We start from the raw sequence: 27,119 nt of genomic DNA, 5'->3' as shown, positions 1-27,119 counted from the left end.
TAGGGGTTATTTGCCAGTCATGATCAATGTTCCTAAGAAGTTTCATGATCCTAGGCCTAAGCATTATTGAGTAATCATCCGGAAACCATTTCACTATTTCGAGTCACTGTGACCTTGACCTTTGACCTAGTGACCTGAAAATCAATAGGGGTTATTTGCCAGTCATGATCAATGTTCCTATAAAGTTTCATAATGATCCTAGGCCTAAGCATTATTGACTGATCATCCGGAAACCATTTCATTATTTCGAGTTACTGTGACATTGACCTTTGACCTAGTGACTTAAAAATGAAAAGGGGTCATCTACCAGTCATGATCAATGTACCTATAAAGTTTCATGATCCTATGCCTAAGCGTTCTTGAGTTATCATCCGGAAACTATCTGGTGGATGGACCGACATGTGCAAAACAATATACCCCCTTTACTTCGAAGGGGGGCATACATATTGTGTAATGCTTTATTTATAAATTAGAAACTAGATCACACTTTTACAATGATTGTTAGTTCTCCATGAGGAATAAACCATGAAAAATGTTAGTATTGCAAATATATGTAGTTATGGGAAACAACTATATTAAATTAAAATAAGTTTTTTAAAATTATTGATTTATAAACTTTATGTACCGGTAAAACACCGCTTCATTCGTATGAATGTCATTGGAGCCTAGATGAATATACAGCTGTTGAACATCCATCTCCCTCAGGTCTCTCAACAATGCATGGCGAAAACCCCGACGATCACCAGAAAGTTTGGCACCTTTGAAAACAGAGTTAGCGATTATATTTTCTTAAAGAATATCTCAGTAAATAAATTGTAAATATACAATGAATGAATACACAAGGAAAATGCATGTTTTTCCTCAGGATTAAAATGAAAAGTTTGCAAATACAATTCTCTAAAATCTGTACAAATATCCCACGCGTTAAATATACAACCATGAAAATAAGTTCAAAAACGCAATTATGGCACATCAACATAATAAGTATAACTTTACATTGATGACAAATATTGTAAGCATAAGAAGCTTAGGAATTGAAATCTTAACTGATTAAGTATCAAGAAATGAAATAATTATATCATTTATAGAAACAAATGTGTAACTTTAATAACTGTTCTATACCATTTCCATTACATATTCTCACCAGAGATTGGCAGGCATTTGACAGCTATATCGTCAGGAAGAATATCCTTAATCCGATGAACATTTGAGTCCCCAGCAATAAGGTTCACTTTTTTTCCTGTCGTGGGCACCTGAAAAAAATAAAAGGAAAACGCTTCCCGCCACAACGCTGCATCCTGTTTAGCTAAAGAAACTTCAGCGTACAGTGCGTCTAACTACAAAAAGAATACAGTCAAAACTGGTCAATCACACTTCAAGAAAAATTAAGGTCACACAAGTGAAAAAGCACTAGTTTTCAATAATCAATAAGTGTTAAAATTGCTATACACTGGTCAGTGTTAAATGCAAATATCACTTTGAACACGTAAAAGCGTCAATTATTGCACTTTAAGTGGTCAATCACACTTCAAGAAAAATTAAGGTCACACAAGTGAAAAAGCACTAGTTTTCAATAATCAATAAGTGTTAAAATTGCTATACACTGGTCAGTGTTAAATGCAAATATCACTTTGAACACGTAAAAGCGTCAATTATTGCACTTTAAGTGTCCAAATGCGCGAAGCACGTGTTTTTAACAGATCACGAAAGGGGTAATAAAACACACAGTTGAACTTGAAGTGAAAGTAAACACAAATCCTTCGTTCACGCACACTAGGTTACTAGGTCGCGAAAATTAATGCCACTTTGAATAATACACTTCACACCGTCGAAATACACCAAATCACAATAAAACGATTGCTATTGCAAGTTCAAAAACAAAACAGAAATATATTTACCGCCGAAATGACTTATTGATCTCAAAATAATGTCACAAACGTATACGATTCCGTATCTCAACCGTTTGAAAGAACGTGGTAAAATCAGAAGGGGTGATTATTCCAACGATGTTTTTTTAATTCTGCGATTGATTCTGTAGTGCCGGGCACCAGTCGTCTATGTGCAACCTCCATTGAACTACGCGTATATGTTAGTGGATGTTGGCCGAGCTCCACGAGAAGCGGGTCCGGGATTCTCGTGGATGGGAGAGTGCAGCCAAACAGCCCTTCCTAGACCAGACGCTCACGAGTGAGGACGTGTTGAACTGTTGTGCACATTAAAGAAGCCGGGAAACGTATCGCATCGTAAGTCACCCTTTATCATTTTTCCTGTTTAGTCTACCAGTACGGTCCACGAACACCAAAGCTAACCGGGATAAAACACAACATTGGCGTTGTCGGCAGGATTCAGTGTCTCATGTGTTTTTGTTTCCAGGTTTTGTCTTTTGATAAACCACGTGGTGGACCACATGTTGTAGTTTAACAATTTTGTTATTGGTTTGAACCAGCCACGCAACGTAGGAATACTCTGACGCCATACTCCATTTGAAATTTTATTTGAATTTCCCGGCCACGTGTTAACTCGTCCGTGTCGGCCATCTTTGTTGTTGTCACCACAATTGAGGGCTTAAGTTCACGTGAAAGATAGGCACATGATAGGAATTTTAATTTTTTTGTTTTGAAAAACGTTTTCATTGTCCTTACCATTGTAGCACAACTTTTCATTTAAGAATTTTTTGATTAAGTAACTTCAAGTCCGTTTTTATTGGTTTTGTTTAAATTTTCTTTATTTACCCTTTAACGTTCTAAATTAACAATGGATATGGGAAGTGGATATACCCCACCATTTTCACCGGTAGCCCCCAGGAAAGTTCGTGTGAATTTTGACACTCCCACTAGATTATGCAATATTCTGGGGGTGGGCAGACAACTGGCACAGGCCATTGTTGTGATACGGGAAAACACGGGAAATTTGGTACCAAATACCTTGGGTACAATTATAGGGCGGCCGCTGACCATGGGTGACATGACCGAGTTAGATTTTAGCACTAACCCCGCATTATTTAGAGAAACCCTGTGGTATGGGGACGGTGCGGAAAATGCAAGTAGTCCCATGTACCCACACGGAAGGCGAGCAAATATGCCTGTGTTGGATGATCCGATAAGTCGCGAGAAAGCCCAACTTATGGCCCAAATTACAGCTCTTGAGGCTGACTTAAATGCTAGTTATGAACGTTTTAAGTCACAAACAACTTCATCCCGCTCATTAAACTATGGGCAAGATCCCCAAGAGGCAAAAAACTTGCCCCGGCCAGAGTCCTATGTGACATTGTCCCAGACCCCAAGGATATCTAGGGAATTTAATCTGCCCCCGGGACGACCAGATAGGGAACCTGTGCTAAAGTGGCACAGTCCAGTGACGACGCTCAAGACAGAGACCCGTTCCCCAATAACTCGTCCCCGCCTACACTTGGGCGTGTTAAGTGACGACAATGAGGCCTTTTTGCATCAACTGTCACTTTTAAACGCTGCACGAGCTCTCCCAAGTCCTCCGGTGACAAGTACTCCAGCCACAACTGTTCCCCCTGTAGTGTCTGGCCTAGTTACGAACAACCCTCCAGCTACAAACAACACACCAGCTCCAAACAACCGCCCAACTATAGGTAATCCTCCAGCTCCAAATATCCCTACTGTCCCAGCAGTAATGACAATCCCAAGTAACCCTCCAGCCCCAAATATTCTTACTGTCCCAGCAGTAATACCTATAACGAATAACGTCCCTACTTCCGTCCCACTTCCGCCTACCATACCACATACTACTTCCGTCTCACTTCCACCTATCACACCAAACCTCCTTACCCCTTTAAAGAGGGATGTACTCACCAAGCTTCCCAAAGCTTTGCAATTTGACGGCCGCAGCAACTGGCCAGTCTTTTGGGGTAAGTTTGAAGGGTACGCCAAGTTGAACAGATGGTCAGACGAGGAAAGCGCAGAGTGCCTAGCCTGGTGTTTAATAGGAAAGGCATCAGATTTTTACGCGGTGTTAACCGAAGGCAATACTAAAGTACAGTACGCTGATCTTATGCAGCGGTTGGAGGAGCGTTTTGGGGCAAAGGAGCTCCCCGCCACGGCTCAGGGTCGTTTTCAGGTTGCCCACCAGGCATCAGGTGAGTCCCTGGAAGATTGGTCAGACCGTGTTCTGACGCTGGCAACTAAAGCCTTTAGGGACTTGCCTTCAAAATATGCTACCGAACAGGCGGTGGCAAAGTTTTGCCAAGGGCTGAGCGATAAGGAGGCAGGCAAACACGTGAGCCTACAAGTACCCACCTCAATGGGGGACGCCATGAACAAAATTAAAATGCATAATTATGTCCTCGCAGCATGTGCCTCTATTCCGAGAGATGGTGCTAAGGTAAGGCCAGAAGACTCGAAGCGGGTGCACGCAGTAAATATAGAGCCAAACCCAGTTGCAGTGGATGGGTCTACTGTTGGTAGGTTGGTTCAGGCGGTAGAGCGCCTAGAGGGCGCTATTGGGCATTTGTCCGGGGCCGGGGGAAATTCGGGCGTTGATCCCAGATCCCAACAACTGGGTCAGCCGCCCCGTAATAGAGGTTTGAATAATTCTTCCTATCAAGGGAACGCCCCTAATCGGGGATTTTATGGCCAAAATCAGGGTAGGTACGCCGAGGGTAGGGGTGCCGGCGGTCCACCTAGATACCCGAACCAGTACAACCCCTACAATAATCGCAATGCAATCCCAGTGGGTGCGCAGCGCGGAGGGTATAGTGGTGCCAACAGAGGTAGGTACCCTTACCAGCCTGTAGCGAACAGGGGGGGTCGCCCTGGCTATGCGCCTCCACCAGGACCCGGAAGACGCGGAGGTGGAAGGCAAGATGTGGTATGTTATAGATGTAGGGGTTTAGGTCATTTTCAGCGGGAATGCCCACAGCCCGCCCCTGCCCCTCAACAACCTTTAAACTAGAAAAGGTCGGGCTTCGCGGCCCATGTCCGACCTTGACGTCCGTGGCCAAAAAGGGGAGGGCGCCGCCTGTGGAGGCAATAACAACTGAACAGTCAGGTCAACCGGAAGTGGTTCATGTTAACCAACTCGGATCGGTTTCACAGTTTTGCATGAAGGTTCAGGTAGGCGACATAGTGGTAAACGCGGTGGTTGATTCAGCTGCCGAGGTCAGCATTATTTCGGATAAAATATATAAATCCATGAAACATCCCCCTCCTAAGCTACGTGACGTCAAACTGTTGACTGCAGGCAGGAAATTGTCCATGCATGGTTCTATTGTAGGCCCAGTAAAGCTTCAAATTGGCAACTGTTGGTATACGGAAAATTTGTATGTTGCCCCAATAGATACAGATATGCTCCTCGGTTTTGATATCTTGGTTCATCGTGGGAAAGCTATTCTTAACATGGCAGAAGCCATTCTAATTTTTGATGGACAGGTTCTGAGCCTAGACATAGGGTCAACAGACGGACATAGGCAGATCGCGGAAGTGCGAGTGGGGAAGAGGCGTGTAGTACCCACAAATTCAGTTATGAAGGTTAAATGCCAGATGCCTAAATCTGAGACAGATTATGTGGTTGAATCTTTTGGTAACTCGAAGCTACTTGTCCCTAGGGTGGTACTGTCTGCGGGTTCTGATCCCGTATTGTGCCTAGTCAACCCTACGGACCGCTTTCAACTGGTCAAAAAGAATTCTCTTATTGCAAGGGCGTATCCAGTTGCAGAGTACCTATCCAAGGATTCTTTTGCCCCAGATTCAATGGGATGCCGGGTACAAGCTTGCTCTCGCGTGGATCCGGTGATGACGAAAGCATTACCGGAGCACATCCGGGAATTATACGAACGTTCCGGAGAGCATCTAAATGAGTTAGAGCGGAAGCAGTTAGCAGACCTGTTGACCGAGTATCAAGATGTGTTCGCCAGGGATGAGTTTGACCTGGGTAATTTTACAGCTATCTCACACACTATTGATACCGGAAGCGCCCTACCGGTCACAGAGCGTATGCGGCGGACACCCGCCATGTTTGTACAGGAGGAGGAGTCTCATCTCGATAAGATGTTGAGGGCCGGTGTGATTGAGGAATCGACATCGGAGTGGTCCTCAGCCCCAGTGTTGATCCGGAAGCGAGATGGTAGCGTCAGGTGGTGTATTGACTACCGGAAGTTAAATGACGTCACTGTTAAGGATGTATTTCCCTTACCCCTGATCGATGACTGTCTAGACACTCTAGCAGGCAGTGTCTGGTTTTCTAAGCTCGATGCAAACTCGGCTTATTGGCAGGTGAACATTGCGGAGGAGGACCGGAAGAAGACTGCGTTTGTAACGAAGTACGGCCTCTTCCAACATGTAAAAATGGGATTCGGACTCTGCAATGCCCCCGCGACCTATTCCTGGGTAATGAACCTGGTTCTTAGGGGTCTCAATTGGGAGACCATGTTGGCTTTCCTGGATGACGTCATGGTTTTGGGTAGCTCATTTGCTGATCATCTGTCAAATCTGCGGGACGCTTTTTCCAGATTTCGTTTGCATGGTTTGAAGTTAAAGGCCAAAAAGTGTATTCTTTTTCAGCGACAGGTTGAGTTTCTGGGTCGCAGAGTGAGCAGCAATGAGATTGCCATGACAGACGCCGACATTCAGGTTGTTTTAGATTGGCCGATACCTAGGTGTGCCAAGAAGGTTGAGAGGTTCACCGGTTTAGCAAATTATCACCGAGTTTTTATCAAAAATTACTCTGATATAGCGGCGCCATTGTATCAGGTCACGGGCAAGAGTCTCTTCCGGTGGGAATATGAGCAACAAAAAGCGTTTGATGAATTGAAAAGGGCATTGACGTCTCCACCCGTACTAGGGCTCCCAAATCAGAATGATGAGTTTATCCTGGATACCGACGCGTCGGATGTTGCCATAGGAGCAGAACTCATCCAGCTTCAAGATGGGGAGGAACGGGTGATAGCGTACGGTAGCTACGCCCTGACCAAAGAACAGAGGCGTTATTGCACTACCCGGAAGGAGCTACTGGCGGTAGTACGGTTTACGCGTCAATTTAGACACTATTTGTTAGGTAGACCTTTCACAATCAGGACTGACCACTCGAGTTTAACGTGGCTGTTGCGCTTTAAGCAACCACAGGGACAGCTGGCTAGATGGATGGAGGAATTATCACAGTTTAATATGGTGCTGCAACACAGGGTTGGCCGAAAGCATGCGAATGCGGATGCTCTTTCCCGTATTCCCGAGGGCTCATGCGATATTCGGTCTGGAGATTTGCCTTGTGGAGGGTGCAAGCACTGCCAGCGTGCGGATCTGTGGGATGCATTCACTGAGGACGTTGATGATGCCGTTCCATTGGTGCTGCCAACAGTGCAATCAGTCGTCCGTGACATTGGGGTGTTCACCGACGAGAGCACTGAAGGAGACAATGGTGAGACTGGCAGCGTCAGTGAGGTTATAGGAGCAGCAACAGGAGACAAGAGTGGCAAGTCGGATCCTGAATTGCAGGAGGAAGACCTCATTTTGAAAAATTTGCTTCAGAATTCATGTCAGGTTGATGTGTTGACAGTTGGTGGCGATTTTTGGGTATGTGCCTGTGTTCCAGAACCGGAACCGGAGGTTCAAGCCGGGCCAGCCGTGTCGGAACCCAGCAGTTGGGGTTTCACATGTGTGGATTTGCTTGAGGCGCAAAGTCAGGATCCGGATTTAAGCTTTGCTCAGCAGTGGCTGAGCAAGGGGATCGAGCCCGGGGAAGCGGAATTGTTTGCAGCCAGTCCAGGTGCTAAGTTTCATTGGTTAAACAAAAGTCAATTGTTATTAATTGATGATGTTTTATATGAAAACAATCCTGTGACTGGAGATAAGCTGTTGGTAGTGCCAAAGTCCCTGAGGGAGGAGGCAATCCGGTTGAATCATGATATTCCCTCCGCGGGCCATCAGGGCATCAAGAGAACCAAGGAGAAGGTCAAGGAGAAATTCACCTGGTACGGTATGAGCAAAGAGGTGGCCGGATATGTGTCCGTGTGCGAGGCCTGTAACCGGAATAAAAAATCCGATCGGAAGGGAAAAGGTCCCATGACAGAGTATCAGGCTGGAGCTCCCATGGAGAGGGTCCATTTGGATTTTTTAGGTCCATTACCAAAAACACGCGATGGCAATGAGTATATACTCATGATGGTGGACCAGTTCACTAAATGGGTCGAATGTGTACCCCTCCCAACGCAGACGGCCGAGGACACAGCTCGAGCCGCTGTAAATCATTTTTTCTCCAGATTTGGTTTTCCCCTTCAGGTTTTTTCTGATCAGGGACGAAATTTTGAATCCAAGCTCTTCGCAGAGTTATGCAAGGTGCTAGAGATTCACAAGGCTCGTACCACGCCGTACCGTCCTTCAGCTAATGGCCAAGTAGAGCGTTTCAACCGAACGCTAATGGACGCTGTCCGGTGTTATATTGGCAAACACCAGAACCGGTGGGACCAAAACCTACAGCAAATAGCAGGAGCACTACGTGCTTCTGTCAACCGTAGCACAGGTTTCACGGCAAACAGACTAATGTTGGGTCGGGAAGTAAATACTCCGGCCAATTTAATGTTTCCTTTAAATGGGAAACCTATGGAAGAAGAAAATTATGCTCACCAGTTGGTGAATGATCTCCAAACCGCACATGAGTGCGCAAGGAGCAAACTAAGGGCCACCACAAAGCGCATGAAGCGCAATTACGATTTGCGTTTGTTAGAACGAAATTTCGAAGTTGGGGATGCTGTATACCTCCTTGACACCGCCACTATGAAAGGTAAGTGCAAAAAACTATGCCCTCCTTGGAAAGGACCCGGACTGGTGGTAAGAAAACTATCACACCTTCTCTTTCAAATCAAACTAAAGAATGCAGTCCATGTCATGAACCATGATCGTCTCAAACCATGTAGGGATAGAACCTTGCCAGCCTGGCTAACAAAAGAAAGGGACCAGCCCGAATCTGACCTTGACGAAACGACAGATGGGCAATTATACTGTCTATGTAGGAAACCTTGGCAAGGCCGATTCATGATCCAGTGTGATCATTGCGATGAATGGTACCATGGATCATGTGTGAATGTTACGGCCACTGATGCTTTGGACATTCAAAGGTACCGTTGTCCGAAATGTTAATTTTAATGGTAGAGAACAACAAAACAAACAACCTGTTAACACTGATTATCCTGTGCAATGTGCGCAGGCTGATCAATGTTTACAGGCGTTTTATCATTTGTCTTGCCATGGTCATTTTAGGATCAATGGTGCTAGATGCATGTCTAATTGAATTAAACTGTGAACACTAATTAAACCGTGAACACTAATTAGCCTGTACAGTGTGCGCAGGCTGATCTTTGATAGTGTTTCCGGAATTTGTTTAAAAGAGAGTCTCTGTTATAAGTCGGGGATAAAAGTAAATGTATACGCATAAAGCCCTATTCTCCAAAAATCTATTTTTAAAGATTTTAGAATTGGAAAAAACAAACAACACTACAACGACTTGACTTGTGTTTTAATTCTACCCTCATTGTTTTAGGATGGATTCAGATCTAATAACGGTCGAGGAAGTGGAGTCTTCCTTTGATGAGGAGTTGCTGTTAGAGCCAGAAGGTGAGGGTTCTACACCCAGTAAAAGCTGGGCTGAGCAGATGGATGAGAGGGATAGGGTGTGGACCGCGGCAGCCCAGCGTATCATAGCTGAGCGGTCCGGTAAAGTGCCCACTGCATGCTCACCAGATGTTGAGGTATTAGATGCCAATAACAACATAAGTGCCTCCCCGGTCGCTGGCCATAGTAATGCTGACTATAACCAAGCCGCTCCGTATTCGAACGGTCGCGGTTATGGTAGGCCTTGGTATGGTAGGCGGCCGCGTGGGAGAAGAAGTTTTGATCCCCGCCGTTGGGAAAGATCCCAATCGTTCTTTAATAATAAGGGGAAATATGTACAACCTGTCCGAAAATTTGAAGGGGACAAAAGGGGAAAATACAATTTTGTACAACCTCTCCCACTTCTAGACCCACGAATAATGCCTGTCCGGAGCAATGAAGGGTTTAAGAAGAGGCCTCAGGCCCAGCGGGAAAGATATGGGGGGAATGATGGGGTTTCTTCCATTAAAAGGCCTAGGGTAGATTCGTGTTGTCCGGTCCGGGATTGCGGAGAGACCTTTGACTTGAGACACGTTCTTAAATCTCACGTTCCGCAGGTCATGGACCTCAGGGTCCCACTAAGTGAGTCCCTTACACGTAGAAGATTAGCATTTTTGATGGCGCTGGGGGTCAGGGTTGTCCGGGATGGAACGTCTGTAGGGGATTTGGCGTTGTTTGCATATAAGATGGGCTATGTACCCAAGGGGGGTGGGGAAAAACCCTCCCAGGTTGGGGCTGCAGAAGCTATTGCGAGATTAACAGGGGAAGAGGCAAATACCTTCTTTAGTTTATTGGACTGGAGCGTATTAGGCCGACTATGGGCCCTTCTTACTTGTGATGAGCAAAAGTTTTTTCAGGAGACTTATTCCCTGACAGCTGAGGAACAGGAGTCCAGGTGGCAGGTGGCTGTTGACAGCCATTGCCACTTGGACAGATGGTCTATCAAAGTGGGGGTGAGCCTGGATGGCAATATATTGACTCATCTTAAGGACCACTCCCCTTTGGTAGAAATAGAGGTAAACGTGAAAGCTATGGTTACCAATTTTTGTGACCCCCCCACCTACCCTGATGTTTCCCTACTGAAAACACTATCCTCCATGCGGTGTTTTCCCACCATTGGTTTACACCCTAAGGGGGCCTCCAGGTATTCAGACACCGACATAAATCAGTTCGCCAAATTACTTGGCAGGCCCGAGGTAGTGGGGTTTGGGGAGGTGGGTTTGGATCACTCTGTGCCCTATACAGAATGGTTGGGGCAGTCCATTCTACTAAGGCGTGTCCTGGGCTTTCTGGAAGAACGGCATGTTTTGATCCTTCACTGTAGGGGGTCAAAGGGAGATCAGGATGGCAGGGAAGTTAATATGCGCCTCCTATCAATACTTCATGGATTAATTAGTCCCAATCAGCAAATCCACCTGCATTGTTTCCGTGGAGACCTGGAAATGTTCCGGGCCTTCACGGATTCATTCCCAAATACTTATGTTGGGTATACCCACAAAACTAGTGATTTGTCACCAGCAGCGCTACTAGCATTGCGCACAATACCCACAGAGCGATTGCTTGTGGAAACAGATGCTCCTTATTTTGTCAACCCTACCATTGGTCCTTTTTCTTCACCGAATGTGGTGGGGCTGGCAGCCAGGAATGTGGGAATGATAAGGGGCGAAAGCACAAGGGATGTGCTCACAGCCACTGTGTCAAACTTTGAAGATTTGTACCGCCTTAAGTTATAAAGTGCGATGTGTATTGCTAGCAGAATTTATGTAATGATATTACATCATAATTGCTATTTAAGTAAAAGCAAAATAGAGCACAAAATATGTGCAGACAGTGTTTATAAAATTGTTATTGCGTTTGCGTAAAAATATTACGTTATTCCTTTATCTTTGTTGTTTTAGATGATGGTTTCACCTGTGGTCGCACCTGATTTCTTTTTTCTTCTTTTTTATGTTTGACTTGTTTTCTAATTTTGGGAGGTCCCCGCTGTTGAGCTACGCCATTTTTTTTTATGTAATCCCAAAATTGCTGAAATATCCATTATATAAATTCAAAAACAAATGTTAATGAATAAAACGAATTCATCTTAATAATGTAATATAAAGACTCATACAATTAAAAAAAAAATAATGCACAAAGCATGTGCTATCAGACATTGTCTAATTTCCAGAATACGTACCGCCTAAAGATTTGGCAGTGAGGGTGGGAGTATTGTTATTGCAGAATTTGCACATTTTTAGCAATTGTAAACATTCATATTATCGTAATGTATACACATATATCTAATTCCTCTGGGAAGTAACCACTTTCGCCAAATCATACAAATGTTAAGATTCATACAAAAATTAAGACTCATACAAATATAGAGACTCGTATAATTTAGAATTATACATATAACACAACACATTAATAGTATATCATACAGTAAATGGATGAAAAACACAAGTCCATAAATAAATAATAATAATTTATTAATGTATGTATACCTGTTATTTACCCAAGTTATTAAGTCATTTTTCGGGGCAGGAAAAGTAAATATGCGCCTCCTGTCAATACTACATGTATTAATTATCTTTTCTTTCTTTCTGGAAGAACTGCATGTTTTGATCCTTCACTGTACGGGGTCAAAGGGAGTTCAGGATGGCAGGGAAGTTAATATGCGCCTCCTATCAGTACTACATGGATTAGTTATCTTTTTTTTCTTTCTGGGAGAACTGCATGTTTTGATCCTTCACTGTACGGGGTCAAAGGGAGATCAGGATGGCAGGGAAGTTAATATGCGCCTCTTATCAGTACTACATGGATTAATTATCTTTTCTTTAATAATAAGGGGAAATATGTACCGCCTGTCCCAAAATTTGTCCCTGACCCGTAGTAGATTAGCATTTTTGATGGCTCTGGGAGTCCGGCTATCGTCCCTCCCAGATTGGAGCTGCGGAAGCTATTGCAAAATTCACGGGGAAAGATTCAAATCCCCCTGTTGTGTCTGGTCCGGCCAAAGATAACCCCTTAGTTACTAATAACCCTCCGGCCATCAGTATTCCTCCTGTCCCAGCAGTGATGACCATCACAAGTAAATAGAAATTCTTCCGTCGCCTTCGACATCGGCCACTTGAACGTATTCCTTTTTGTTATGAATGATGTGCTTTGTAAACAGCTGACTGTACAGATTTACACACTGGTCACAGAATAACCCACACTGTAGAACTCTGTCTCTGTTAAAGAATCATTGCTGAGAGTAATGTAATGTAGAAATAATGTAAACAATAATGTTGATTCTATATATCAAAAATGTTAGTGACCCCAGTTAAAATAAAAATAATATATAAAACATTAATATATATTAAGTATTCATCATTAAATATTTAGATAGTAAAGGTCAGGTTATAATATAATACATAGAACTATTCCTCTAGTTACAGAAGGACTACAGCCTTTGGTTTTTCCTTTCTGGGAGAAGCTATTGACCTAGAGTTTGCCCTCTAGTTTCAGAACAAAACAGCTTCTTTGTTTATATTTATTACAGATGCTATGGCTTTATTTCACTGAGACTAAAATCTTCCTGTTTCGCAGGTCGACGTCCAGAGCACAGAAACAGTCTCTACCTCTGTTCTAAACTCTGCTATATAACCGACTGAGTTATTTCCGCGTCTTGAGTTTGAGCGGTATTCCAAATTGAACAAATGGTCGGACGAAGAGAACGCAGAACAGCCTCTGTTTTTCCTTGTGTAGGATCTCCACTAACCTTCTGCCATCTGAATAAACAACTACAAACTAGGTTTTTCCTTCAGTGCAACGGGCGCATTAATGAGTTTAACTCTTGCTGCAAAATCATTCTCCGCGTACTTTAGGTAATATTCATTTATTGTATGGAGGTAGTATATGTGGAGTTCTTATTAGGTATTTGGGCATAATATATGATATAAAATATATCTCCCAGGAAACAATCATCAATCATTTATTAATGAATTCATTTAATGAACTTTGTCTTCATTCGTCCATTAAAATTTTCAACGTTACTCTAGAATTTATTTTCATACCAACTATGCTTTTACTATAACTACAACTATAGTAACTACTACTATAGAAAAACTTTTACTACTACTACTACTACTGTTGCTGCTGCTGCTGCTTTTGGTGTTGCTGCTGGAGTGTACCCTTACTTTGGAAACCGTTTTGGTGCGGTGTGATGTTGAGTTATTAGATACCAATAACAACATTACCGAGCAAAAGTCAGTTGACTTATTTACGCAAAGGGGGCCTCTAGGTATACAGACACCGACATAAATGCCTTTCGTCCGATCTCTCTTTCTGCGCGACGTCCGCAGTATACCACAACTAAAATTAATTCCTCTCCATTAAATGTCAATAACCCCCTTTTTATAATCATAGAATAATAACCCACAATTGGTTATGCCTTGGTGCAAATAGGCTTGCTTATAAAATGCAAATACATAATAAACAAAAACAGTTTCAGTGAATGGCTAATTTGCACAACTATGAAACTATACGCTTTAACCATAAAGCCATAATTAAATGAAATCAATGGTCACTGTGACTGCCTTTTATTTGATTATGCATATAAGCCTACAAATTGTGTAAAAACAAATCTGCAAAAACAAAATAATTTTCCAAACAAGGTCCTGTAACTCCTGCCCTTCACAGGCTCACAGTAACAGACACACATATACAATACAATACCATATAAAATACACAGGCTCACAATTCCTCACACAATACTCACATTGGGATATAGACATACCCCATTAACTCAATATGCCTCAAAACCCGAGTGTATCAATACAAAAATCAACCCAGGTGCCTTACCAAAGCTTTTCGACCCAATATTCTAAAAAACAAGGTCAGGTTTCTCCTGTCCTTTTCTTGTCTACACAATGAATGGACATGAGCACCCACCTTACAATCCATTTTTTGCTGGTTTACATTGAACTAGCAGAGTCTTGGATGTCGCCAACCTGGTGAGGTCGAGACTGCCAGGACAGGTATTCACTATCACATCAACCCTTTGTTGTAGGTTGCAAATGTCAACTTTTTTACCACCAAGACTGCAATACTGCCAAATTCTGTGGAGTCTGGGAAGACTGCAATACTGTCAAGTTCACTTTCCCTTCTTTGGTATCGCTGTTTGCAGACATTTATAAATGCGTTGCCTTTTACTCTAAATCCAGACTGCTGTTTTTTAAGGCCATTTCCATACTTTGTCTTCATAAACGCTTCTAGAACTTCATCTTCCCGGTTTTTTCGTCCTGGCTGTTCAGGCTTTTCCCTGTTCCCTGGCCCCGAGAAACGAGTAAACTATTTTCAATTGAAATAATACTCGAATTTCCTGGCCGGCGAATTAATTGTATACCCGGTAAGCACATTTTTACGGCTTACGGGACATTTTAATTAATTATTGCAAAACACACAAAACAAAATACGTCAATCAATTTAATTCAGTACAACAATTACATATTGTGGGGTCATTAATAAGCAATAAACAAATATAATAATTAAAATCCATTGAGTTATGTCTGTTTCAATAGCTGAACAATTTGGATCACAAACCACTTTATCTTCATTAAACTATATGGAGTTAAATCCCATTTTCTTGGCACATTGTTTACATTTTTTATCAGCGACGCAGATATTGTAAACATTCAGGTCATCAGGTCATCTGGTGCACTTTAATCCGCACCACTGATCACGCGACCTCGAAAACAGACAATATATATTCACGTCTAGACGGTTTGTAGCGTATCCGACGCCTAGCATGTCTAAAAATAGACTGCTCTATCTGAGCAGACGATTAGAATAGGCCACTGAATATTGAAATGTATTTAAACAACAAACAAGACAAATACTCTGATGTTTTACTGAAAACTCTATCCTATTCGCGGTGTTGATAATGTACATGTATTACGGGGTACGCGGAGTATAAAAGTAAATAGTTATTTTAAAACATTTTGAGAAAATTAAATTAATTGTTTTGAATCGGTATATGTCCTATTGTTTTATTTTTAACTCGGGTTTTTATCACAATATTGTCGGAATTACAAAATTGAAACTAATCTGAGTAGTGCTCTGCGAAAAGGGGTTTTAATGCATGAGCGTAAGGCATCGTCCCAGATTAGCTGGTGCCGTCCATATTAAACTTCCTGTAATTTTCCATTATATGACAGAGGTTTAAGGTGCTTTGCACATTCACGGATGTGTTTATTTCCCGTGAAGTGGGTCTTTTTCCATTAAAAGGCCTAGGAAATATTCCTGCTGTGGCAGATGAGTTTTTTTTTCGGTACAGCTCTTCCTTCTTTTTGAGATGTTCCCGTACATTCACGGATGTTTTTGTATTTTCTTATTAAATCCAGTCTTTTCCTGGTGGTCGTATGTGACAGTGCTTAGCGACCACTGTTACAACGAACCACTGGATGTAGTAACTATTGTTGTGGTCCGCGAACATTCGCCATTGTTTTGGTACGGGAAAATACGGGACATTTGTACACAAATACTTGGGTGTTTCCTGCAATATACCCATCTTGGCATCTCCGTCATCTTTTATTCTTCCATGTTAAGATTCGTGAATCGATCTTACTTAAATCACTTCGTCATTTCTGTATCATGTCATCTATTTTAGTAACTTCTGTAAATGAATAAATTTACCAACAATATGCTTAAGCAATGTCCTAGAATTTTGTCGCATGAGTTTGTTTCTTATAGGTGACAGTGCTTGACGACCACTGTCACACTCCATACTTAAAAAAAAAGAAAAAAAAAGTAATAAAAAAAAATAAAACAGGGCCGGAAGTGGTATTTCCCGGAGTTTTTCTTTTAAACAATATTTTTCCTGTCTTTCTAAATTTTTATGTTACCGTGCTTGACGGCAACTGTCTGTTAGCTTCACTTTGATTTTTTGAATGACCGGAGATGTGACCCGGTGCATGTACACTTTAATTTTGGTTTCATTTTTGTAAAGTACATTATTTCTGAGTTTGATCTCCACATTCTAATACATAAGTGACTGTACTTGTTGGACGAAAGCCAACAAGAATGTTTTTTCTTGATTAATTAATTGTCGGACGATAGCCGACATGAATTTTTTATTTTTAATTATCTAATGTGATGGAATTTTAAATATGCAAGAAACATATTGGTCACTAACCGCTAGAATGCAGCGGTCTGTATACCCCGCTGGGCAAGGGCACTCCTGTGCCTGCGGGAAGGGGGAAATCATGGTCCCATTTGAGTCTCTGTCTCGGTGTATACCCCGCTGGGCAAGGGCACTCCTGTGCCTGCGGGGAGGGGGAAATCATGGTCCCATTTGAGTCTCTGTCTCTGTGTATACCCCGCTGGGCAAGGGCACTCCTGTGCCTGCGGGAAGGGGGAAATCATGGTCCCATTTGAGTCTCTGTCTCTTCTGCCTTGGGTGCGACCGTACGATTACCATGGGGCGGTGGCCCAAGAGTAGAAAAATGGGAAGAGTGTAGTGCCGGGCACCAGTCGTCTATGTGCAACCTCCATTGAACTACGCGTATATGTTTGTGGATGTTGGCCGAGCTCCACGAGAAGCGGGTCCGGGATTCTCGTGGATGGGAGAGTGCAGCCAAACAGCCCTTCCTAGACCAGACGCTCACGAGTGAGGACGTGTTGAACTGTTGTGCACATTAAAGAAGCCGGGAAACGTATCGCATCGTAAGTCACCCTTTATCATTTTTCCTGTTTAGTCTACCAGTACGGTCCACGAACACCAAAGCTAACCGGGATAAAACACAACAATTCTTCTCGAAAGTTATCGGTTTACGATTTCTCCATATATGGTCATACTACAATCATTCATAACGTTTATTTATAGATGTTTGTGTTGTTACATATATGGTTAGGATTACCATATAAGGTAAAGACGGCCAGGGACCAGAGTCCGTCTGCAAAACAACATCCAGATTGCAATTTCCCAGCTTGCAAAATATTTAATTGATAGAATAAGCAACAGGCTACACATTACCAAATGTATTTTGGTATCATCAATAATCATTCGAGCTTTTTGACTGCAGTCCATGCAACCTTGCAATTTATTATTTATGTATTTTTATTATTATTTATAACGATCCTTTAGCACAGGAGTATATTGAATACATCAAAATATTGATTAATTTAAATAGACAGAAAAAGGGAAGCTTGCAAACAATATCTGGTCTTTAGCAGTTAGGTCTAATGTTGGATTTTGCCCATATAAAAATAACTCTATATCTGTTTAATATGACACAACTTGTTGAGCTTATCAACAAAGCTCATCATGTGCAGTAACGGTATGTGTATACATATTGTATAGAACATTTACAACATATGTTGGTCAAAAGCTATGCATAGCTTTTGTTTCAATTTTGTTATTTTCTGGGCTAGATTGCACTTAACTGGTACGCAGTTGTTTTACACTATCAACAAAGCAGGGGTTTGGGAGCAGTAGGAAATTTATAGGATAAAAAGGATTATTAGGTGTGCATTAGCTGTTAGATGTTGTGCTTACTGATAAAGTGCAATTGCCCGATTTTATTTATCCGACTATGTATATTAAATAGCAACTCGAAATCGAACCTATGGGTATTTGGTCCCGCGAAAAAATTAATTTCGTAGGAGTGTGAGTCATTTCAGCGTTGGATTGTTATTGCATGCCTTTTATCAGCGAATGTTCAAACGGTTCATTTCAATCGTGAGTGTAGCAAGTCGAAATCGAACCTATGGGCATTTGGTCCCGATGTAGACATTATGCTTCAAAACATTGAAATCGTATTTCAATTTTGCAACCGTAAAGGTCGACCGTTTACATTTTATGAAAGCACTCATGCAGCTGCTATTAACTCCCTTTCCAAAGCTACTCTTAATAGAGCCTAGTGGTATTATGGTTAAGGATAGGATGATGAATATTGCTATTGAGCAGCGAGTAGTATTCGTGTTATAACCAAAGCCGGGACTTGCACCCAGATTTCTTCTCCCTCGAAGAAGGAAAAGCGTTCTGCTTTGAACTACTGTGGTTGTATAAACACGTTTCATACAAGCTACATGATCAAGAGGTGTCACTCAGCGTTTGTACGGGCTTGTGACCGTTCTTTTCACAGCGAAATGAAAAGAGCCGCTTTACCACCTTGCGATATGCAATACGGACTAGCATACTAGCAAATATAGCAGTAACTTTTGTCATACATACATGAAGAAACATTGGCCTTTCGGCGATGGCTAAACCTCAGAAATCCCATTCAAATAGATATTTTTCACATCTTGCAGAAATGTTTTGACGCAGCATTGAAGCGACACTGCTTTCCAAACTAACCAAGTAGTTGTTTAACATGTGCATACAGATCTGTTACATCAATACATCATATATTGTATCTTATAACCAAACCATATCATTGAAGTAATACTGCTTTCCGAAATATTAAAGCAGGTGTATGAATGTGCTTACGGGTCTGTAACATTGATGCTACTATACTATATATTACATCTCACAACCAAATCATAGCGATGAAGCGATACTGCTTTTCAAAACATTCAAGCAGTTGTGTTACTTGACTGTCGTTTCAAAATGGGAACATTCGTATTGTTCTGTACAAACAATTGAGTTCTTGAGTGTTGAATACGGTTGAAGTGTAGCGAAATGTTTCAGGTTTTAAACTGCATGCAACTTTTAACGCAAAATTGCTTTGCACAATTTCAAACTTCATGATCATTCATCGAAAGTTATGAAACTGCGTATATAGTTTTTATTTATTTTGCTAGCGAAATTTTAACATTTCATTGAATAACGCAAGTTTATGGCCATGTGGTGAATGTCATGAAAGTCGCTTAAACTGATGTATATACTTTTTCATCATATCATCTCAAATGGAAAGTGAAAATAATCCCTAAACGTCATTTATGTAGTGTGTTTTGTTCGTATATTCTACAAGCGCAATATAAAGCCTAAATACTGTTGAACGTTTATGTTAATGTGCCTCACTGAAAGACAAGTTATACCAATAACGAACCGTTGTACAAAATGTGTATGCAGTCAAAAGCGAGTAACTGCTTTACGTTTACGAGTCACTCAATGTAAGTCTCAACACGAGTAGTTCGTAAGGCGCAATTAATGTTCAACGCAACATTGAGTAGCATAGTTTGTTGCCATATGGAAAATATCTTATATCGGTTAGTCATTCATATAGTTTTTTTTATCATTTTACCTCAAATTCAAGTTTGAAAGTTTTTTGCTTTGTACGTTTGCAAGCTAGTGGTGTCACTCGGCGTTTTCACGGACTTGTGACCGTTCCTCTTGTCTGAGTACAAGAGAAGTCGCCTTCCCACCCCAGCCCTAGCAGACTTAAACCTAACAATTTGAACAATGCGTGTTATCAACCGGTTGGTAGCCTTATCAAATGCCATCGCGTCCTCGGACTCGCATACGCATCGACCAACGTCAGGTTCTAAAGCTTGCGGGCAATAATGAGTGTCCCTCGCGATAGATTGAGGAGCCTTGCCAGAGTATAACGACTGCATGGATAACACATGTTAGAACCGAAAACCGAGGCGTTTCCCCTCAAGTGCTATCGGTTCGCTTCGCAACTTGTGGAGTCGGTCTATTGACACCTACATACCTCGGTCGCCCATACTCAGTTAATTAACCGCTGTTGTCTTTCTGCTTGCCAAATAGCAGTCAACGACAACCTTACATTGATCTAGCCAGATTGGAAACTACGAGCGAAAACTAACTCGCCCAAGCGAGTGACCCGCTCCCGATTCGAGCAAAACCTCACCTAAGCACTATCGACCCAAAAAACGCCAGTAACACTGCTCCGTTACTAGGGAGCCTTGCTAGTCAACACAAGTAATTTGCAATCCTGGCTAGAGCAATGAGTATATTCGGACTGGTGTACCACCATGTGATTGTCTGCGTCTAAATTGTTGGTATTTGATACTTAGAGTCTCTTGTGCCAAAGTAGAGACTGAATATTTGTTTTATAAATCAAGCAATCATTTACTGGTTGGTAGTTCTAACAGTGCGTCAAAATAAGCACCGTGAAAACATTTTAGCACCGAAATACCGAGGTGTTTACCCCCAAGTGCTATCAGTGCGCTTCACACTTGTGGAGTCTTAAACCCCTCGGCCGCCCAAACACAGTTAATGACTGTTAATGTTTATTTTTTGTTTGATTTTGGTATTGCATAGTTTATACAGATACATCAATACATCAATATTGCTGGCCAGCACAATAAAACAAGGAAAAAAAAGGTAGGAGAACAATCTCCTTTATTTTTCATGTAAAAGCATAAACATAAACATGCACACTGTCAACACTTGCCACTTGCAACACCGAGTTCGTTTCATTGCATAATGTTCACATTTTTCGATCGACACATATTCGCAATGTTACATGGATTCACAAAGTTACATGGATTCACAAAGTTGCACTGATGTCCATACGCGGGCAAATGTTCAAGTTATCGGTGCGATGGACCCACGGTTTTGTCGCAGCTGTACCCCACACGTATGTATTGACTACTCGGTGTCCACATCAAGGTTTGCAAATTGGCACTGAAAATAGAAAAGCAAATTGTGTTAAACAGTAAACGATGAAAGTAAACAGCCTGAAATGATAAAAAGCATGCATGTGTAATATACCATGTATCAAATAAAATAGTAAACACAAACTGCTAAAGAAAAACACACAACTCTACCAACTGTTTGACTGATACTTACTTTTTTGTATTGTGTTGCATGTTCAGGCGCCTTTCTGTCACTGCTCGTCTAGCAGTAGAGCTGAAATGAAATAGAAAGCATGATCAGAAACTTTCATTGTGATTGTACAACTTACAATTTATGTGCACAATTTTGCATTTAAGTGTAACATACAGAAAAACAATTTCAACTAATACTCACTTTTTTGTTGTGTTGTTTCCACAAAGGCGCCTTGTTGTCACTGCTCGCCTGGTAGTAAAGCTGACTCGTCAAGTAGTAGAGAACACTCGTCTAGCAGTAAAGCTGAAATGAAATCGAAAGCATGATTAGAAACTTTTGAATGTGTTTGTACAACTTAAAATTTATAAACACAATATTGAACTGTAACAGTAAACATGAAACAGATAACAATTTTACTTACCTATGTTGTCTTCGCTGAAATACAAAAGTCATGTTCATAGCAATCATAGCATATTTACACACAATGAATACAACTCAAAACTTTTAGTAAGAAACTCAGTACTTACTTTGTATTTTGTATCCAATCCCTCTGCTGGCAATCTTCTTCAGTCCACAATCGAGCTGAAATCAAGACTCAATGCATACATGTAAATTTTGCCAAATAACAAACAGAACTGTGAACCAAAACTTTAACTAAACAAAACTAACTTTTCAACTGTAATGGTACTCACCTCTGGCAACTGAAAACATACAGACATTTTGCATAGCACAATACATTTTTAGTTTGAAGATAAGAATGATTTATGAACATTTTACTTACACAAAGCATAAATATAAAAGACATGCTTTGATGAAAAAAAAACTTTGTATACACAATTATACATAAAGAAACACACTATACTTACCATTGCTGACCTGAAATTGAAAAAAGCACATTTTGTTTAGCAGAATACAAGTCATCAAAACAGTTCAATATGAAAATTAAAGAAAGTTAGTGTACTTACCACAGCCATACTGAAATGAAAAAGAAACACATTTTACAATGCAAAATACAGGTCATCAAAACAGTTTAATATGAAATGATAGAAAGTTAGTGTACTTACCACAGGCAACTGAAATGAAAAAAACACATTTTGTATAGCAGAATACAAGTCATCAAAACAGTTCAATATGAAAGTTAAAGAAAGTTAGTGTACTTACCAACAGGCTACTGAAATGAAAAAAAACATTAAGCATTGCATAGTAGTATAAAAGTCATCAAAACAGTTCAATATGAAAATTAAAGAAAGTTTGTGTACTTACCACAGCCATACTGAAATGAAAAAGAAACACATTTTACAATGCAAAATACAGGTCATCAAAACAGTTCAATATGAAAGGCAATTGTACTTACCACAGCCATACTGAAATGAAAAAGAAACACATTTTACAATGCAGAATACAGGTCATCAAAACAATTCACTATGAAATTATAGAAAGTTAGTGTACTTACCAACAGGCTACTGAAATGAAAAAAACATTAGGCATTGCATAGTAGTATACAAGTCATCAAAACAGTTCAATATGAAAATTAAAGAAGGCAATTGTACTTACCACAGGATACTGAAATGAAAAACAGACATTTTACAATGCAGAATACAGGTCATAAAAACAGTTCAATATTAAATTATAGAAAGTTTGTGTACTTACCACACCCATACTGGAATGAAAAAAACATTTAGCAATGCACAATAATCAAGACTTACCTAGCTGATCTTGAATCATTCTCTGTTTCTCAACTTCTCAGTTGTCCAAAAGTCTGCTCTGTAACGACCCACCATTCCAATCTGAAAAATAGTTAAGCATAACAAAGCACAAAACAAACCAAAAGAATAGTTTACTTACCTCATATTTTGTGCAGGTTTTCAACAGCCAATTTTCTTCTTGAAACCTGTATTCGTCTCTTTTTTGACCCACTGTGGAACAGTCACAGCAATGTAAGTCTGAAACATAGAAGGGCATAACAACATTACATACAAACCAGTATATTTGTTTTGACTTACCTCGTGGCTAGAGTCGAGACACAGCTGCTGAATTTCTTTTCTGTCTCAAGCTGTCAAAACATCTCTGCAACATCTTTGCAATTGAAACCTGAAACAGAGTAAAACAGAGAAACATTTTGTATACAATATAGTAAACACTTACCTTGTTATAGGCCTGAGTTGCAGCAGTGATTCTTTCTTGAAATCTTCTTCTTTTGCATCACTGCATGAGAGACCTGAAAAATAGCATGCAGTGCAAAACACATGAGTTAAATTAAACCAAAATTGTGTTTCTACTTACCTTGCTTCTGTAGAGTTGAATCACAGTAGTAGAATTCCTTCTTCAAACACATTTCTCTGTCTACACCAGGAACTTGAATCTGAAACAGAGAAAAGCATCACATCAAATTGTACAACTCAAGTGCATTCATTCAATGCTTACCTACTTTCTGTTGAGTTGTTTCACAGCAGCTGAAATCCTTATTCACTGTTGGCACTGCTATGAGACCATTTCTGCATGTGAAATCTGAAACAGAGCAAAGCAAAGTATGCATGGTAAAAATCAAACAAACAATTGTAACACTTACCCTGTTTGCAAGTCCCATTCACTTTCTCAGCAATGTTCCTCTTCTTGAATCGTCTTCGTCGCTGACTACAAGTACACCTGAAACATAGCATGCACAAAACATACCATATAAAAACAAAATACAAGTGTTCATACTAAAATGAAACACACTTACCTTTCTGCTTTGCTCAGCTCTGTTCGACTGTCAACTCTTCATGTCATGTCGTATCTGAAACGAACTAAATCAAAACATGCATAGCACACTATCATTGATAAAATATTGAAACAATTGTATGCTTCATAGCTGTGTTTTTTCCACTTTACATCACAGACAACTGGCGATCACAAAAGTAAAGACATTTTTGTTCTACTCAAACATTAAGCTCACATTCACAAACACCGACCGACAGAGTTTTGTATAGAGTGCTAATACCTAAAACTGTACAAAAAGAATCGACATCAGTTTTCATTCATCATCGTTTATTGAGACAAATTAATACTACAATACTTACCACAGCTCCCTGAAATGAAATAGAAATGTTAACAGCATGCAAACAAATGTTAACCAATATCAAATCATCTATAGTAAATATCAACAAAAGCATTTTGATACACATAGTAAGTGTTCACCATCATAGTACATCATCAGTTAGTTCGACATCCCACGGTTGCTCAAGTGTAAGTACTGGCTAGCATTTACCCTTTTCAGTAAACCGTCACACATCAGCATTTTTAGACACAAGTGCTGATAGATTCAACCCTTGTTATCATCTTTCACAGACTTCTATGAGTAAACAACTGAAAAATATAAAACGTTTGTACTCACTGTTTGGCAGCTCCAAGAAACACGTCTGTACTGCTTGCCATCTGGACATCAACTGAAACAAAACATCTGAAAACACACATACATTTTAAACGTTTTTGAACAAAAATCAACACAGAGCAGAGCTAAGCTGCAGCAGTTAATCTTTCTTAAAATTGAATTCTCCATCTCTGCATAGCACACATGAAAAATAGCATAACATCACATTACAGCAGTCAATGAAAACAAAAATTTGATCGACTTACCTTGCTTCTGTAGAGTTGAGTAACAGACGTGGAAATCTTCTTCCATGTGTAAACCAGTGACTCGAATCTGAAATAAAGTAAAGAACACATTGTACAACTCAAATCAATGAATTAAAACTTACCTTACTTTTGATGAATTGTGTCTCAGCAGTTGAAATCCTGTTTAATTTCTGCATGTGAAATCTGAAACAGAGCAAAGCACGCATGTTACAAATTAAACAAACACAAGTGTTACACTTACCCTGTTTGCAAGTCCCAATCACTTTCTCAACAATGTTCCTCTTCTTGATTCGTCTTCGTCGCTGTCAGCAAGTACACCTGAAACATAAAAGCATGCACAAAACATCCCATATAACAACTATTTTGTACTTACCATATGAGTGCTTTTCTGTTCAGGTCAGCTTGAAAACCCATCACTGCCATCAGCATCTGAAAAATAGTACATCACAAACAAACAAACAAACATAACATATCATAAAAACAGTTTAACACAACAGATATGAGAGCTCTCGCAACCACGTCTGTTCTGTTCGACTGTCCAAAAGCAACTGACAGTACTTCAATTCACTAACATTGAGAAATTCTAAACTTACCTTCAAGGCTTGTTAAGTAGCTCCAAAATCAAGACTGCTTGACTCCACTGTTCACTCCAACTGTCATATCATCACTGGATAAGCACTCCTGAAATGTATTAAAACAAAACATGCATAGAACAAACATTCAGTCAAAAGTACTTACCTTTCACTGTGTCACTGCCCTGTGCTCAACTCCAGTCAGCATGACATCTCTGCTTGAAAGTCTGAAACATATAAAAACATGCAATGCAAAACAAACATAGTTACTTACCTTCTAGCATATTGTTGGAGCTCCAGAAAACACGACTGTTCACTCCAGCTGCCAGACTTGAACTGCCAGCACACATCTGAAAATCTGAACAAAGCATTCATGTTCATACTTTACTAGCCGTACAATTAAAGTTACTGACATACTCATCATCCAAAATAGAGTACACGAAAAGCTAGCTAGGTTTACCTCTGTTCACTAAATGAAACCATGATGATAAAGTAACTCACTTTATCTCTTCTTTTGTCAAAATACAAGTGTTCATAGTGGAATGAAACAGACTTACCTTTTCGTTTCCCAGCTCTGTTCAAATCATGTCAGGTTTTCATCTCATGTCAAATCTGAAACGAACTAAATCAAAACATGCATAGTATACAATCATTGATAAAATTTCGAAACATTTGTATGCTTCATAGCTCTGTGTATTTTCACTTTACAGATCACGGACAGCTGGCGACCACAAAAGCGAAAACATTTTTGTACTACTCAAACATTGCTGTATTAGTCTCACACTCATGAACACCAACCGACAGAGTTGTGATAGAGTGAAAATACCTAAAATTACACAAAACGAATCGAAATCAGTTTTCATTCATCATCGTTTATTGAATTCTATACATATGCACTACAATCTACAGTACTCACCACAGCACCCTGAAATGAAATAGAAATGTTACAGCATGCAAATACAATTTAAGCAATATCATATCATTTATCTACTATGTTTGCAAATTTTTTTCAATCATATGTTCGTTTCCCCAAAGTAGCTCATGTTCTGTTCCACCATCATACACCATCATCGCTAATCACAACATATCGACACTATATCAGTACTGAGTAGATTCTAATTTCTACCCAACGCATTACACTTCTATACAAGTAAACCTGTACAAAACGAATCAAAATCAGTTTTCATTCATCATGATTTATTGAAACAAATTTATACTACAATACTCACCACAGCCCCCTGAAATGGAATAGAAATGTTACAGCATGCAAATACAATTTAATCAATATCATACATATCAACAAAAGCGATTCAATACATTGTCATTTAATATTTTTGCAACATTTTTCCATCATATGTTCGCTTCCTCAAAATAGCTCAATGAATATTCTGTTCCACCATCATCCACTATTATCGCTCATCACAACATATCGACACTGTATCAGCACTGAGTAATTTCTACCCAACACATTACAACCATCATACATCATCACGCAACTTGTAAACAGTAAAACGAAAAAAATTTGTACTCACGTTTTTTGTAGACAGCAGCTCGATGAACACGTCCGCACAGCTCGACATCTGAACCTCAACTGACAGTCAATCGCTTGACACCACAACATAA

At 40.4% G+C, this 27,119-nt stretch overlaps 1 protein-coding gene and 4 long non-coding RNA genes across 5 annotated transcripts in view; 2 read left to right on the top strand and 3 right to left on the bottom strand.

The window, feature by feature from the left end:
- LOC127837590 (uncharacterized) overlaps positions 1-27,119 on the top strand; it is a 208,137-nt gene that overhangs the window by 118,326 nt on the left and 62,692 nt on the right. The window lies entirely within an intron of this gene.
- LOC127837618 (uncharacterized) overlaps positions 1-27,119 on the bottom strand; it is a 107,741-nt gene that overhangs the window by 53,190 nt on the left and 27,432 nt on the right. The window lies entirely within an intron of this gene.
- On the top strand, positions 2,040-11,989 carry LOC127837605 (uncharacterized). The gene is made up of 3 exons (XR_008029357.1): positions 2,040-2,243; positions 9,499-9,572; positions 11,507-11,989. It is a non-coding gene; the product is annotated as an uncharacterized LOC127837605 (long non-coding RNA).
- Positions 20,837-22,521, bottom strand: LOC127837607 (uncharacterized). Its single transcript, XR_008029361.1, has 3 exons — positions 21,511-22,521; positions 21,331-21,390; positions 20,837-21,165 (listed from the first exon to the last, which is right to left on the bottom strand). It is a non-coding gene; the product is annotated as an uncharacterized LOC127837607 (long non-coding RNA).
- Positions 25,560-27,116, bottom strand: LOC127837615 (uncharacterized). Its single transcript, XR_008029370.1, has 3 exons — positions 26,054-27,116; positions 25,771-25,854; positions 25,560-25,605 (listed from the first exon to the last, which is right to left on the bottom strand). It is a non-coding gene; the product is annotated as an uncharacterized LOC127837615 (long non-coding RNA).

This window comes from Dreissena polymorpha, chromosome 7, assembly GCF_020536995.1.
Source record: "Dreissena polymorpha isolate Duluth1 chromosome 7, UMN_Dpol_1.0, whole genome shotgun sequence".
Classification (NCBI taxonomy): domain Eukaryota; kingdom Metazoa; phylum Mollusca; class Bivalvia; order Myida; family Dreissenidae; genus Dreissena; species Dreissena polymorpha.
The sequence above is the reverse complement of the archived record's forward strand: the minus strand, read 5'-3'. Positions and strand labels throughout refer to the sequence as shown.